At 34.9% G+C, this 14,986-nt stretch overlaps 1 long non-coding RNA gene across 1 annotated transcript; it reads right to left on the bottom strand.

Annotated features, from left to right (window-relative positions):
• Positions 1–12,468: 12,468 nt before the first annotated feature.
• LOC107805447 (uncharacterized) lies at positions 12,469–14,338 on the bottom strand. The gene is made up of 3 exons (XR_001652423.2): positions 14,227–14,338; positions 13,596–13,666; positions 12,469–12,712 (listed from the first exon to the last, which is right to left on the bottom strand). It is a non-coding gene; the product is annotated as an uncharacterized LOC107805447 (long non-coding RNA).
• Between the last annotated feature and the right edge of the window lie 648 nt (positions 14,339–14,986).

Here is a 14,986-nt window from a genome sequence, read left to right as displayed (position 1 = left end):
CCCAAGTCAAAGATGGCGACCCGACTGGCCTAGCTAAGCAATAATCCCTCCACCAAGTCTTGGCGGATCAAGACAAGCAGAATGTAGCAAAATCGACCCCATTGGTCTCAATAATGCCCATGTTCCTGAGAACCTCGTGACAGCTATATAGGAAATTCTGGGGATCCTCAGAAGAAGCACCGCTGAAAGTAGTAGTGAAGAGCTTGATGAACCTATCCAGCCTCCACAAAGCATCGATGGACATAGCCGCTCCATTACCGGTCTGAGCTATGGCACCCGGCTGAATTGCTCCAACTGGCTGAACCGCTAGAGTTTGAATCTGGGGAGCTACCTGCTCTGGAGTGCGTGTAGCAAGAGTTTGAGCCCCTCCTCCAGCCTGAGAAGTGGCTGGTGCTATAGGAAGCAAACCTGCTCGGGTGACACTCTCCATGAGGCCCACCAACCGGACCAGAGCGTCCTGAAGAACTAGGGTAGCAATAAACCCCTCTAGGACCTAAGCTGGGCCCACCGGAACTATTAGGGCCGGAACCTCTTCCTCAAAATCAACCTGAGGCTCTGCCACTGGTACTGCTGCTCGGGGCTGAACTCTGCCCCTACCTCGGCCTCGCCCTCTGCCCCTAGTGAAAGCTACTGCTGGGGCTCGGGCTACTGAGCGGTAGATGAGGAAGCGCGTGTTCTCACCATCTGCGAAAGAACGGAATAGAAATTCAATCAGTATTGGGAAATTGAACCGCACGACAAGAAAGAACAAATGTGAAGTTTTCCTAACTCTGTAGCCTCTAGGGATAAAAACAAACGTCTTCGTACCGATCCCTCATACTCTACTAAGTTTGTCTGTGAACTGTGAGACCCATGTAACCTAGTGCTCTGATACCAACTTGTCATGACCCGGATTTTCCACCCTCGGGAGTCATGATGGCGCCTACTAATGAGAGCTAGGCAAGCCAACCCTTAACTATCTAATTCCTTACCAAATTACTTCCTTTTAACAATTACGAGCAATAATATAAAAACAACAGAACTTTAAATAATTAAGCGGAAGATAACCATGAAATGTCTGAAGGCTACGTCTATTACAACTTTTAAAATCTCAAATACCCCAAAATCTGGTGTCATAGTATCACAGACTGTCTAAGAGTTTCTACATACAAGGTCTGAAGAAATGCAATACACTATTTCTGAACAAAGGAAATGAAACAGGAAATAGAGATAGAGGGAAACGCCAGGGCCTGCGGACGCCTAAAGGTCTACCTTGGGTCTCCGAGTGGACTGAAGGAAGCCCTCCAACTACTGTCCGAAAGTTGCTCCGGGATTTGCACACAGTGTAGAGTGTAGTATCAGCACAACCGACCCCATGTGTTGGTAAGTGTCTGGCCTAACCCCGGCGAGGTAGTGACGAGGCTAGGACCAGACTCCAGATAAACCTGTGCAGTTCTATAATATATGGCGGAAAAGTAAATAGATAATAAACAATTAAAGCTGGGGAAAGGGAACATGCCTCGGGGATAGCTGATAAAGCAAAATAGCAAGGAATAAATAAGGAAGCTGATAATATAACTTCTAACACAGATAAGGAAAAGTAAAGACAACTTTCACTTTCAGTTTCCATCTTGTTGCAGGCGTGCAACCCGATCCAAGTTCTCTTATCTTGTGGTAGGCGTACCACCCGCTCCCATTTCATAATATCTTGTGGTAGGCGTATCACCCGCTCCCATTTCATAATATCTTGTGGTAGGCGTACCACCCGCCCCCATTTCATAATATCTCACAATTTCAAGGAATCCCGGCAAGGGAAAATAATCAATATAATAACTTCCCGGCAATGGAACACAACAATGTAATAATTTTCTCAGCAAGGGAACAACAATATTGAAATAGTCATTCCGGCATGGGAGAATCAGCTATAACCAATCCCAACTTAGCTTGTACTCAGTTCAATTATTGAAAATGCTCAATCATAGAAGGTCATTAAGTAAAGCACTCAAGTGTCATTTAAGAACACACCAACTTTCAATTTAAGACTCACGGTCATGCTTGACACCAACGTATAGATACTCGTCACCATGCCTATACGTCGTACTCAACAAGAAGCAAATAGCAAAAATGACTCAACTCCTAATCCCTCAAGCTAGGGTTAGACCAAACACTTACCTCTATGCCTTGATCACCACTCAAGTCTCAACTATAGCTTTACCCCTTGATTCCACCACCAATCCGCTCGAATCAAGTCACAAGTTACTTAATTACATCAATAAGTGCTAAATGAATCAACCTCAATGCATGAAAATGAGTTTTTCAAAGTTTTACCCAAAAGTCAAAAATCACCCCCGGGCCCACGTGGTCGAAACCCGAGGTTCGGACCAAAACCCGATTACCCATTCCCCTACGAATCCAAATATATAATTTGTTTTGAAATCGGACCTCAAATTGAGGTCCAAATCCCCAATTTTAGAAAAAACCTAGGTTCTACCCAAAACACCCAATTTCCCCCATGAAAATCTTTGATTTGAAGTTGAAATCATGTTAAAAGATGTTAAGAAGTGAAGAAAATAAGTTAGAAATCACTTACCAACGTTTTTGGAGAAGAAAGGTTGTTTGAAAAATCGCCTCTTATGTTTTTGGGGTTTTGAAAAGTGAAAAATAACTGAAATTCCCGTTTATTTATACCCCTCTCGGACCACATCAAATGGACCGCGGCCGCACAGGCCTCCCTGAAGACCTGCAGTTCAGCACCCTGTGCGAACAGCTCCAAGGCGACTACGGCCGCACAAGGGCGACCACGGCCGCGTTGGCCCCTCCGCGGTCGCACGCGATTTCCCGCGGACCGCACTAGAGGGTTCAGAGACTGCAACTTCCTGAACCTGCAACATCTGACTTTCTAAGCCTAAGGCATCCCAGAACCCACTCGAAACTCACCCGAGTATACACACAACCTTAAAAACATCCTACGGACATATTCGTGTAATCAAATTACCAAAATAACATCACGAGCATCGAATTAAACCTCGAGATCAATAAAATTTCTCAAAACTCTTTTAAACATCAAATTTCTCAATTAAAGTCCGGATCACGTCAAACGACGTTCGTTTTTAACCAAATTTCACAAGAATGACTCAAGTCATATATAAGATCTGTACCAGGCGCTGGAACCAAAATACGGGCCCAATACCATTGCTTTTTAATCAGTTTTCATTTCAAATTTCCTTAAACAATTTCGAAAAAAACAATTTCACTTAAAAAATTTATTTCTCAGGCTTGGGACCTCGGAATTCGATTCCGAGCATACGCCCAAGTCCCATATTTTCCTACGGACCCTCCGGGACCGTCGAATCACGGATTCGGGTCTGTTTATCCAAAAGGTTGACCGAAGTCAAATTAACTTATTTTAAAGTCAAGACTTAACATTTTTTACAGAATTTCATATTTAAGCTTTCCGGCTACGCGCCCGGACTGTGCACGTAAATTGAGGCTACTCTGAATGAGGTTTCCAGGGCCTCGGAGGCACAAAATTCAATTAAAAACAGGTGATGGCCCTTTGGGTCTCCACATTTGTTTTGTGAGAAAAGAGTGTAAAGCATGAAGGGTGATGTCGTGCCGCATGATGTACCATTCCGTACCTATTACATTGATTTCATGGTTAGGAATGAGTGTAAAGCACGAAGGGTGATGTCGTGCCACACGATGTACCATTCTGTGCTGATTATATTGATTATATGGTGGGGAATGAGAGTAAAAGCACGAAGGGTGATGTCGTGCACACTTTTATTATATAATTGTTTTGGTGAGGACGAGAGTAAAAGCACGAAGGGTGATGTCGTGCATTTGTTGATTTCTGATTCTTTGTTGATATCCGAGTTGTGTTGTTCTTTCATTATTTGATGTCTTTCTATTCGGAATTGTTATCTCCCTCACAGCATGCTCCCCCTCCCATATTGACTGGTTATTTTTGTATTTCTTTTCCGCTGTATATATTTGAACTGCACAGGTTTATTTGGTAGTCTGGTCCTAACCTCGTCACTACTTCGCCGAGGTTAGGCTAGACACTTACCAGCAATGGGGTCGGTTGTACTGATACTACACTCTGCACTATGTGCAGATCCTGGAGCAGCTTTTGGACCGTAGCGTGGAGGTTACCTTCAGTCCACGTGGAGATCCAAGGTAGACCTGCAGGCGTCCGCAGGCCCTGGCGTCTCCTCTATTCCTATTTCCTGTTTCATTTTCCTTTTATTCAGAAATAGTGTATTGTCATTTTCTTCAGACCTTGTATGTAGCAAATCTTAGACCGTCTGTGACACCAGGTTTTGGGTGCTTTAGGTTTTAAGAGTTGTAATAGATGCAGATTACAGATATTTAGTTGTTATCTTCCGCTTAATTATTTAAAGTTCCGTTATTTTCATGTTATCGTCTTATATTTGTTTAAAAGAAATAATTGAGTAATGAAATAAGTAGTTAAATGATTGGCTTGTCTAGCTCACATTAGTAGGCGCCATCACGACTCCCGAGGGTGGGAAATCCGGGTCATGCCATACAGTGACGGTCTATTTTGTATAGTGACATCTATTTTATATATATTTTGTATAGTGACAGTCTTTTTGTATATATTTTGTATAGTGACATCTATTTTGAATATTTTTTTATAGTGACGGTCTTATTTTGTATATATTTTATTTAGTGACATCTATTTTGTATATTTTTTGTATAGTGACAGTCTATTTATATGTTTTTTTGTATAGTGGCAGTCTATTAGAATATAAATTGTATAGTGACAGTCTATTTATATGTTTTTTTTGTATAGTGGCAGTCTATTTGTATATTTTTTATATAGTGACAGTCTTTTTTGTATATTGAATGTAAAAATATATATATACATTTTGCACTAGTGTGCACATGAACTATAGTATAGTAAAATATCTGAAAGATTCTATCTTTGTTGTATAAAATTGTATATTTTTTGTATAAATAATATTATATGTTGTATATCTTTTGTATAATGAGATTTGTAGTTGTGTATTTTTTTGCATAGTGATCGTATATAGTGTGGATATAATTTAATTACTTTAATTTCGGAAAAGTGGAGAAGTAGTGATTATACAAGTGCTCCCAATTGTAGTATTTTGTAAAATTTTAATTATTCATTAATCACTTACAGCACGGACGACACATCTTGGACTCCTATAGGAAAAGGCACAAACCAATTTCTTGGCATTATCTTTTTCAAAGTTTGAATTTAAATGCTATACCAATGTATATAAAAAGAATGTTATGTCCCAAATATGTATAATTATTGTGTACACGACACCTGTCCCTTTTGTCCCTTCCTTGAGTTGACAAAAATAAATATTTATAACAAATTTTTATTTTTATATCTCTCGTAAATATGTATACAATATCAATATCTGAATAGCATAAAAGCCAACTCTGTCACTATAATAACCGTCAACAGCAACTTCATACTATTTTCAATAACTGAGAAAACCCCACAATTATATTAACACCGAAAGGAAGAAAAGTTACCTGAACGAAGAAACAGCGAAAAGAGAGAGCAAAAAGCGCGTAGATTTTACGGATTTAGGGGCGCAAGGGTGTTTACCCGAACACACTTCGCTGAAAAATTACACTGTATATATAAGATAAAATCTGTTTTTTATCTTTATATATTAAGTTTTGAACACCCTTAACACAATCCAAAAGTATAATTTAGTGGTCAAGGGGGTTTAAAATCTACATAAGGTCATGGGTTCAATTCCCACTAGCTAAAAAAAAATTTTTTAAACCCCCTTCGTAAAGATCATGGCTCCGCCACTGTGTGAAGGACACAATTCAGTAATATAGTAATAAAATTCTGAAATTAGAAAACCGACATCAGCATATTATTTGAGGATATCTGGGCCGTTAGAATTGGTTCAGTTGGGTTTGTTAATTTTAGTGGCTAGCCGTTAGAATTGGTTCTGGTCTATAAAGTGCATATTATAATTTATGGCTAGCGAATGATATTACTTTCTAGTGGATGACTAGTAATGAATTTTCCTCTTCTTCTTTTTTCCCGAGTTTTGTAGTAGGCCATTTAGGATAGATATTCTTGCATTTTTATACACTATATAAAACTATATTATCCTTCCTATTTAAATTTTACTATAATTACATTTTATATATCCAATTATCATTTATGTACATTTTAAGGGAATTAATGATAATAATTAGTATCCTAAAATTACTTTAATATATCTTCCACTCCCCCGCGTTTCTCTCTCCACATCCCACCCTCTCCCCCACGTATCTTGCACCCACCCACGATTCCACCATTGACAATCATTAAAAAAAATTGAAGTTTTAAATTCAAACTTGGGTTTTCAAAAAATATTATTTGTTTGAATTGGATGTTGTTGCAAAGAATTGGAAATTTTCTCTACGTCTCTCTCTATCTCTCAATCCCTAATTTCAGTAATGTAAAGCAAAGGAAAAGAGAGTAGCAATTCCATCATTGACAACCATTAAAAAGCTTTGAAACATTGAATTAGAATTTGAGTTTTCAAAAATCATTATTTGTTTAGATTGGGTGTTGTTGCAAACAATTGAAAATATGGTTTGGAGTTTATATCTCAATTTTGAGGGGTTTTGGTGAAGATTAGACTTGATTTTGGCTGAATTTCAGATTGAAACTCAAAGAAGAAGAAGAAGAAGAAGAAGAAGAAGAAGAAGAAGAAGAAGAAGAAGAAGAAGAAGAAGATATGATATACATTATATTTACGAAATTATAGTAAAATTGTAGAAAAATTGTATTCTGTCATTTATATATATTTTTTATTTTGCTATTGTATGAAAGTTGAACAATATTGTATTGTATGATATTGTAGTTGTATATAACTGGGTAGAAATAATGTATGAAAATTGTAGATAAGTTGTATAATATATAATTAGTTGTATGAAATTTATATTTACTATGTATAAATTAGATACAAAATATACAAAAGATATATTGTATAAAATTTATATTTAAGTTGTATGTTATTGTAGTTGTATTTAACTAGGTAGAAATAATGTATGAAAATTGTAGATAAGTTGTATAATATATAATTAGTTGTATGAAATTTATTTTTACTATGTATAAATCGGATACAAAATATACAAAAGATATATTGTATAACAATTGTATTTAAGCTATATGATATTGTAGTTGTATTTAACTGTGTAGAAATAATGTATAAAAGATGTAGGTTCACGCCACGAACACGAACATAAAGAACTTGTCAGCTAATGATCATTCTGAATCTGAGTGGGAAATTCTCTAGATATAATACTACTATTAATAGATGGATGTAGTGTTTCTTTTGTCAATCAATAGATGGCTTTGTACAGAAAACCAAAATAAAGAGGAAGCAGCAGATATTGTTATTAAGAGTACTTTACCTCGACACAATTCTACCTGCAGAAAGTACTGCATTTGGCTTTTGTAGTGAACTAATCAATTTAACTTTAGGAATTACAATTTGAAGTGCGATTACATATCACATAACCGTTAAACAATAAAAGTTTATTTGCAAGACACGTCATGAATCATTTATTAGTTAGGAGCGATAAAGTTTTTATTGATTTGTTGTAAATAATTAAATAGCCCGTTACTGATAAAATTTTGTTTGGAAGACATGACTCGACTGAAGTATCTCTATTACTGAAGTATCTCTACATCGTCCACATCCAAATATACAATAAACTGATTAAATAATTTATTGATTTTCTGGACATGGAAAATCAGTGCAAGTATTATTACCTGACAATTTAGATGATAGAAATCTCCATCTTTTCTAATTTTCTAATTGCCTAATGATGTTATATGCAAGGCTCTATATTTACGTTGTACATTTTGGTGAAAGCAATAGTTCCAAGATTCCTGGCGGAAGAAAAATAAGGCAGAAGAAAAATAAGCAGAAGAAGAGGAGAAAAAAAAAGAAAAAGATTGTAACTAAATCCCTTGATTGAAGGCAAAAATAATGGATTTGGTAGCCTTTTAATGTGGATTCTATATATTTTGTAAACAAAGCTTGTTTATGCTGGATAATTAGCTAAATATAGACATTAAGGGTAATAGAGTTTCAAATAGTGTATAGGAATGAAAAAGGGATTTTTTCCTTCCTATACCATATATGAAACTTTATTACCAAATATGTGCATAGTTTCTAATTTACCCGTCATGTTTACACTTTTTCTACAAATATTATATCATTCATTAAATACTAATTATTAGTAGCTGAATCTTCCTAATTAGGCGCGCTATAAATCAGGAACAGAATATTCTAATTGATTTAGCGACTTTCAGATCAAATTTGAAACGAAAATCCTTTATCTTCAATTTAAAATCAAATTACATAGACTCTTTTCTGCAAAAACTATGTTCTTCGATATTTTTCCTTAAACCACAAATCAAAATCGTCAACAAATTCGAATCAAATTGTAGAAATCAGTTCTGCAAAAGCTCAGTTCGTCGACTTTTTTCCTCAATCCACTGATCAAAAAAGCGACAAAATATTCAACAAATTCAAGTCAAATTGTAGAATTCAATTATGCCGATACTCTGTTCTTCGTCTTTTTTTCTTAATCCAACAAATCAAAAAAACGACAAAATATTGAACAATACCTCAGCAACGATGCGCAATCATGTCCAAAATCCTAATCATGCTACAATTAAATGGGAATTGGGATAGCTATGGCAAATTTAGAGATTTTCAAGTTGATGGCATTGTGCTCGATGAGGATCCAAGTTACAGTATGTTGATTTCTACAATTGCAGAGCAATTAATGATTGATACTTTGGAAAAAATTGTAGAAATCAAATACATTGTGAATGAGAATTGTCCTCCAATGGACATTAGGAACGATATGGGGGTTCGTGTGTATATGGAGACAAAAAAGGAGAATAAAAACTTATGATCGTATCCGTTATGTATAAGTATACGAGATTTCAATATGGAATTGACTATTACCAATGAGAACACAAGTGCAGGTTTGTTATGTTTCAAATTCTATGGAAGTCTGATTTTACTGTAATATCTATATAATTCCTACATTTATCTACAAATAAACTACACATCTGTTTTAGGATGTATAAAAGCAATATTGTTTTCATGATTATCTACAAAATTACTACATGTATACTACAATTAAACTACAATCTATGTTTCTAAAATGTTGACTACAAAATTTTTCTCTTTATCTACAAATTTTCTACAAAAATTATACAAATATACTACAAATCAATTTAAATATGTATAAAGTAGTATTATATGTAAGGGTATCTACATAATTACTACATTTATACTACAATTAAACTACAATCTATGTGAAAAAAAATGTTGACTATAAAATTTTCTCTCATCTACAATTTATCTACAAAGATTCTAAAAAAATTGTAATGACATTGTTTATCTTTATTTTCATGCAGGTTCGTCTGGGACAATAAAGTTACTTGATATGTCAGCATCTCCCGTCATAGAGGAATATCAGAGTGAAATAATAACTGAAGGTACACAAAGTGTTATCGAAGAAGGACAACTGTATCAAGACAAGCAAACAATTGCAACTGCAATGAAGCACTATTCTGTCATGCACAAATACCAATTCGGGGTTAAAAGATCTAGCCACAGAAGGTTTGAATATATTAATGGTGAAAAGATTATTATAAACAGTATTTTCCTTGTGATATGTGTTTTTCAAATATTGTAGACGAAAAGTAGTTATATTGTATAGTGTGTTACTTTATCTTAAAACAGTCCTTTTTGTTACATCTACATTGATAACCTATATTATAAATGTATTTTTTTGTAGCTACTGACTTATATGCCTTGGAGAAAACTGTAATTGGCACTTCAAGGCAACATCAATTAATGATTCTGCAATGTTCAAGGTCAGGAGTTTCAACTGACAACACACATGCACCTTAATGGACGATACATTCATACAGCGCAAACGTACTGCAGTTGTAGTTGGTAGCATGATCATTCCAAAGTATTGTGATCCTAAGACAATTTACACACCAAAGGACATACAAACTGACATGTTGTCCCAACACGGAGTGTGGAAGCTAAGCACCCCATAATCAACATTATGTGGGGCAAAAAAGTGTCTATTCTGCACAAATAATAAATTATTTCACATTAATAAAATGCATAAAAAGGATACATTCATCTAAATTTTATCTACAACATAACTACAAATGATTACATAATATCTACAATTTAAAGCATTTTCTACAAAAAGGCAGCAACAAAAGATAACTACAATTCTGCTTCAAATAGTACAAGTTGCCTAACAATATAACTACAAAAAAAATTACAAAATATCTACAACTATAAAGGCAGAACATCACAACTACAAATAATCTTCAAAATTAAGAAAATTACTCTACACTTGTCTAAAACACGTATAACACAGATTTTACCATCATAAGCCAAATTAAACAATTAGAAACGAAACTAATAAATGTTTACCTTCACCAATAATTGGTTGCGAACAATTTTAGGGTTTTTTTTGAATGTTTCTTCATTTTTGGATTTTTCGAACAAGGAGACACATTTGCTTTCTTTTCTGTTCGAAGATTAGGGACCTCTTCTTCAAAGTCGTCTTCTACCAAAAGCTCTTTTCCTTTTCGTTTGACTTGTTTGCCTACTTGTTTGCCTCGTGTAGAAGTTTCTCCAGCATCTACATCATGTTTTTGTTTGGTTCTCATCTCGGCTCTGATTTGTCGGGGAGAGGAGCTATGAGTAGTCTCTACAATTACATGTGGAGATTTGGCTAGCTTTTTGGGTGATTTTGGTGATAAAACACCCAAATCAAATGAGGGTATATCAGCTACTGCTGATTTTTTAGGACTTTGTTTTGAAGCTTTGTTGTTCCTCATTGATGAACTTCAACTGGAGTAAAATGGGGAACCAATTTTGTTGAAGAGTTTCTTCAATTTTGTTGAAGGGTTTCTTCAATTTTCTGTGAATTTAGAGGGAGAATTTGGTTTCAGAAGATGAAAAATGGTAAAAAGAACGTGGGTATGGGTAAAACATGGGTGGGGCTGAGAGGTTAGGAGAGAGAAATGTAGGATGAGTGGGGATACTTGGATATACAGATTCCTTTAATTAAGGAGTAAAAAACGTACAATTAATTATATCCTTAATTAATTATGGTATAGAATTGTTAATTTGGTATACTAAGTGTAATTAAGTCAAACCTTGAACATTGAGGGTAATAAGGTTTCATATGTGGCATAGGAATGCAAAAATTCCAATAAAAAATCCCTTTAGGATAAAGGAACTGTATCAATTTGCCTATTACTGCTCATAGATAGAATTGGGTCGAACTAAATTTTGGCCCTTTATAACTGAAAAGAGATTCAGAGCCTGTTTGGATTGGCTTAAAAGCCGGTCAAACTAGCTTTTAAGTTATTTTTAGATGTTTGGAGTGTTTGGCAAAAAAGAAAACAGTTTAAAAAAAGTTTAAAAAGGCTTAAAAAAGCTAAAAAGCCACAAGTTAGGATATCCTAACTTCTCCGTTTTTGGCTTAAAATCCATCTTATTTTGACTAACGAAATTACTTACTTGTCCCTTATAACTTTTACTAATCCCAAAACTACCCTCGTCAAATAAATCCTAAAACATTCAACTACTCTCACTTTCTGTTCATCTTCTTTCCTCTTCTTCTCCTTCATCTTCGACGGTAAGTTTGTTCTTCTCCTTCATCTTCGACACTTTCTGTTCTTCTTTCCCAAACTGCTCCCAAGTTTTCCTTGTTCTTCATCCTAAAACATCCAACTACTCCCAAACATGGTTTTAAGGCTTTACATTTAAAAAAAATATGGTAACAATCTTTTTGCAAGTTTTATGTTTGGTCATGATCAGCTTATAGAAATCGAGGTTTGGCAGATTGTTACATAATAAGCAAGAGGAAGATGTAGGTTCTTGATTTATTTTATGCGATATCCTTGTCTTTTTAACAGAAAAAAGTGTTTACCAGCACTTATTTACCAAACACTTCAATAATTTTTTTTAAGTTTCAGCACTTTTATCCAAACAGGTAACTGCTTATTTATAAAACAAGCTCCAATACTTAAAATTTACTTTTAAGCACTTGTGCATAGAAGCCATTTTTTTAAGCCAATCCAAACGGGCTCTAAAACCCAATTGATGCTTTATGTGAGCTGATTTTATAGCCCAATACAATGCCATAAAGGAGTTAGTAAAAGGATATTTGTTACATTATTTTACATCAATGGTTTTCTATCACGACCCAAATTCTCAACCTTAGGGATCGTGATGACGCCTAACACAACACTTGCTAGGCAAGCCAATGTTACAGTTCGCTCAACTATTTTCGCTAACTAATCATTTAAACAGGATAGAACAATTTTAAATTAAACTTGATCCAATGACTTTGAACGATTAAATCCAAATATAAACGAATAATTAATTAAATAAAATGAGCCACGAGACTAATTATATAAATAACTTAAAACTACCCCAGGGTCTGGTGTTACAACTCACGAACTACTAAAGAATACTACAAATAATGGGCTGGAAGAAATAATGTATAACTGTTTTGAATCAAATAAAACAGTAGTCTAAATAATATAGAGAAGACTCTTGAGATCCGCGGACGCCGGCAGATATACCTCGTGTCTCCGAAGGAATGGATAGTTGCTCTAACAACCTCTACTATTGGCCAGTACCTGGATCTATGCAAAAGAGCATAGAGTGTAGTATCAGTACAACCGAACTCATGTACTAAATAAGTACTGAGCCTAACCTCGACGAAGTAGTGACGAGGCTACGGCGGGTCATTAACAATATAACCTATGACAATAATAAATAATAAAGCAAGAAAAAAAACTAAAACAATTAAATAATAATAGCTGCAACAACCATTTGAATTAATTCAGTCACCCTTTCCATGTCTCAGCTAGGACCAATACTCCAATAAATTTTCCATTTCCCAACTTTACCTTAAAATACCCACATGTACAAAATATGAGAAAGACTGTCCCAAATCTTTATAATTAAAAACAGTAAAACATAATTATTCACCCTTATCACAATCTATTTCGCCCCCTTATCACAATCAATTTTGTTTATTCATCAAAAACTTTCACAATTCAGGCCAAGCCTTTCACAATATTTTAGTTTCAACAATTACAAATAAGAAACTATGTTTTCTCATAAACTTCATCAATATCCTCTCAACCATGAAACCAACAGGAACATACATACATATATATATATATATATATATATATATATATATCGTAAAAAAAATGCCAACTGCTCCACCGTTTTGTACCACAAGGGAACCAAATAAACAACCAATTCTCTTTCCAAAATAACCACAACAATATTTAACACCCAAATAACAAGGCCAATAGTCACAAAAATAATAATGAACATAGAACTATTAAGACAGGAATCCATTAAATTGGAAACGGGAAAGGGATCATGTTTAACAGACCATTTGGTGGTGCATAGATACTTGTCACCTCACCTATACACCACACACATGCATTTCACATAGAAAACAAGTGGGGATTCTTATTCCCTCAAGTCAAAGTTAGACCAACCACTTACCTCAAATTCCCAGGCCACTCACTGCTCAATTACAGCTTTTCCTTTAGAATCTTGCTCTAATCCGCTCGAATCTAATCATAATTAGGTTAATATCATTAATTAATGCTAAAGGAACTAACTTTACTGAAAATTATAATTTTTCCTATGTTTTCTCAAAAAAAAATTAAAAAACGACTTCAGGCTCGCTTGGTCCAAACTCGAGATTCGGACCAAAATCCGTTTACCCATTCACGCCCGAACCCGAATATCAAATGCGGCAGATTCAATAGTGAAAAACAAAGTTGTCGAACTGTAGCCTCACATATTACCCAGCAGCTCAAAAAAATATGACTTCTCATGCTACAAAATTGACTACATTATTTCATTATACTATTTCACATTCAATAATAATTACCCAATCATTAGCTGATTAATTCTATATCTAGTATACTTAATATTAGAGATTTATAATTGGTAGTGCAACATAAACTGATACCTCGTTTTTGCATTCTAACCTTATATCAAATCTTTACAAGTTTTTAATTATTACTCCATCATTAGGAACCCAATTATTGTCTAGCTATTGAAAAGGCATAAATTCCAATTTATTTAATTAACTACACCACCGTAAGTAATGGAAAGATATGTGTACCTGATTACTTGGACTGCTTCTACAAAATTTTATACAGTCAATAGCTATATCAGGCCCGATAGTCGTCGACTCTGTCACAACGCCAACACCTATCTGCTATTCTAGGTTTTGTTTCTAGCATAGAAGTTAGAATTAATCACCTTCACTTATTTACTTACCACACGTGACTTGCAACCTGGCAGCAAAGGAGAATAGGCCTGGCCCATTTCTTTTGTTAAAACGACCCAATCAAGTTATTAATTTACCAACAATTACATGTAGTATAAATGTGGCCCGCTAGTAATTAACTGGTACACAATTATATATATTCTAATAATTTATTCTACTAGCTTAGTATTTGACTTAAACGTTATAATAAACTTGTACCGGGACCCGGAACCAAAGTACGGACCCGATAACAACGAGTTCAAACATTAATCAATTTCTGTAATTCATTTAAATTTCAGTTTAACAACTTTCGTCAAAAATTCATTTCTCGAGTTAGGGACCTCGGAATTCGATTTCGGGCATACGCCCAAGTCCTGTATTTTATTACAGAGCTCCTAAGACCGTCGGAACACGGGTTCGGATCCGTTTACTCAAAACGTTGACCAAAGTCAACTAAAATCAAATTTAACTCTCAAAAATTACTATTTCAAATATTTTCATATAAAAGCTTTCCGGATTCATGCTCGGACTATGCACGCAAATCGAGATAATTAAAATTAGTCTTTTTATAGTTAATAAGTCTAGAACGGAGTCTTAATTCATAATATGACCC

This window comes from Nicotiana tabacum, chromosome 5 (genome assembly GCF_000715075.1).
Source record: "Nicotiana tabacum cultivar K326 chromosome 5, ASM71507v2, whole genome shotgun sequence".
Lineage (NCBI taxonomy): Eukaryota > Viridiplantae > Streptophyta > Magnoliopsida > Solanales > Solanaceae > Nicotiana > Nicotiana tabacum.
The sequence above is the reverse complement of the archived record's forward strand: the minus strand, read 5'-3'. Positions and strand labels throughout refer to the sequence as shown.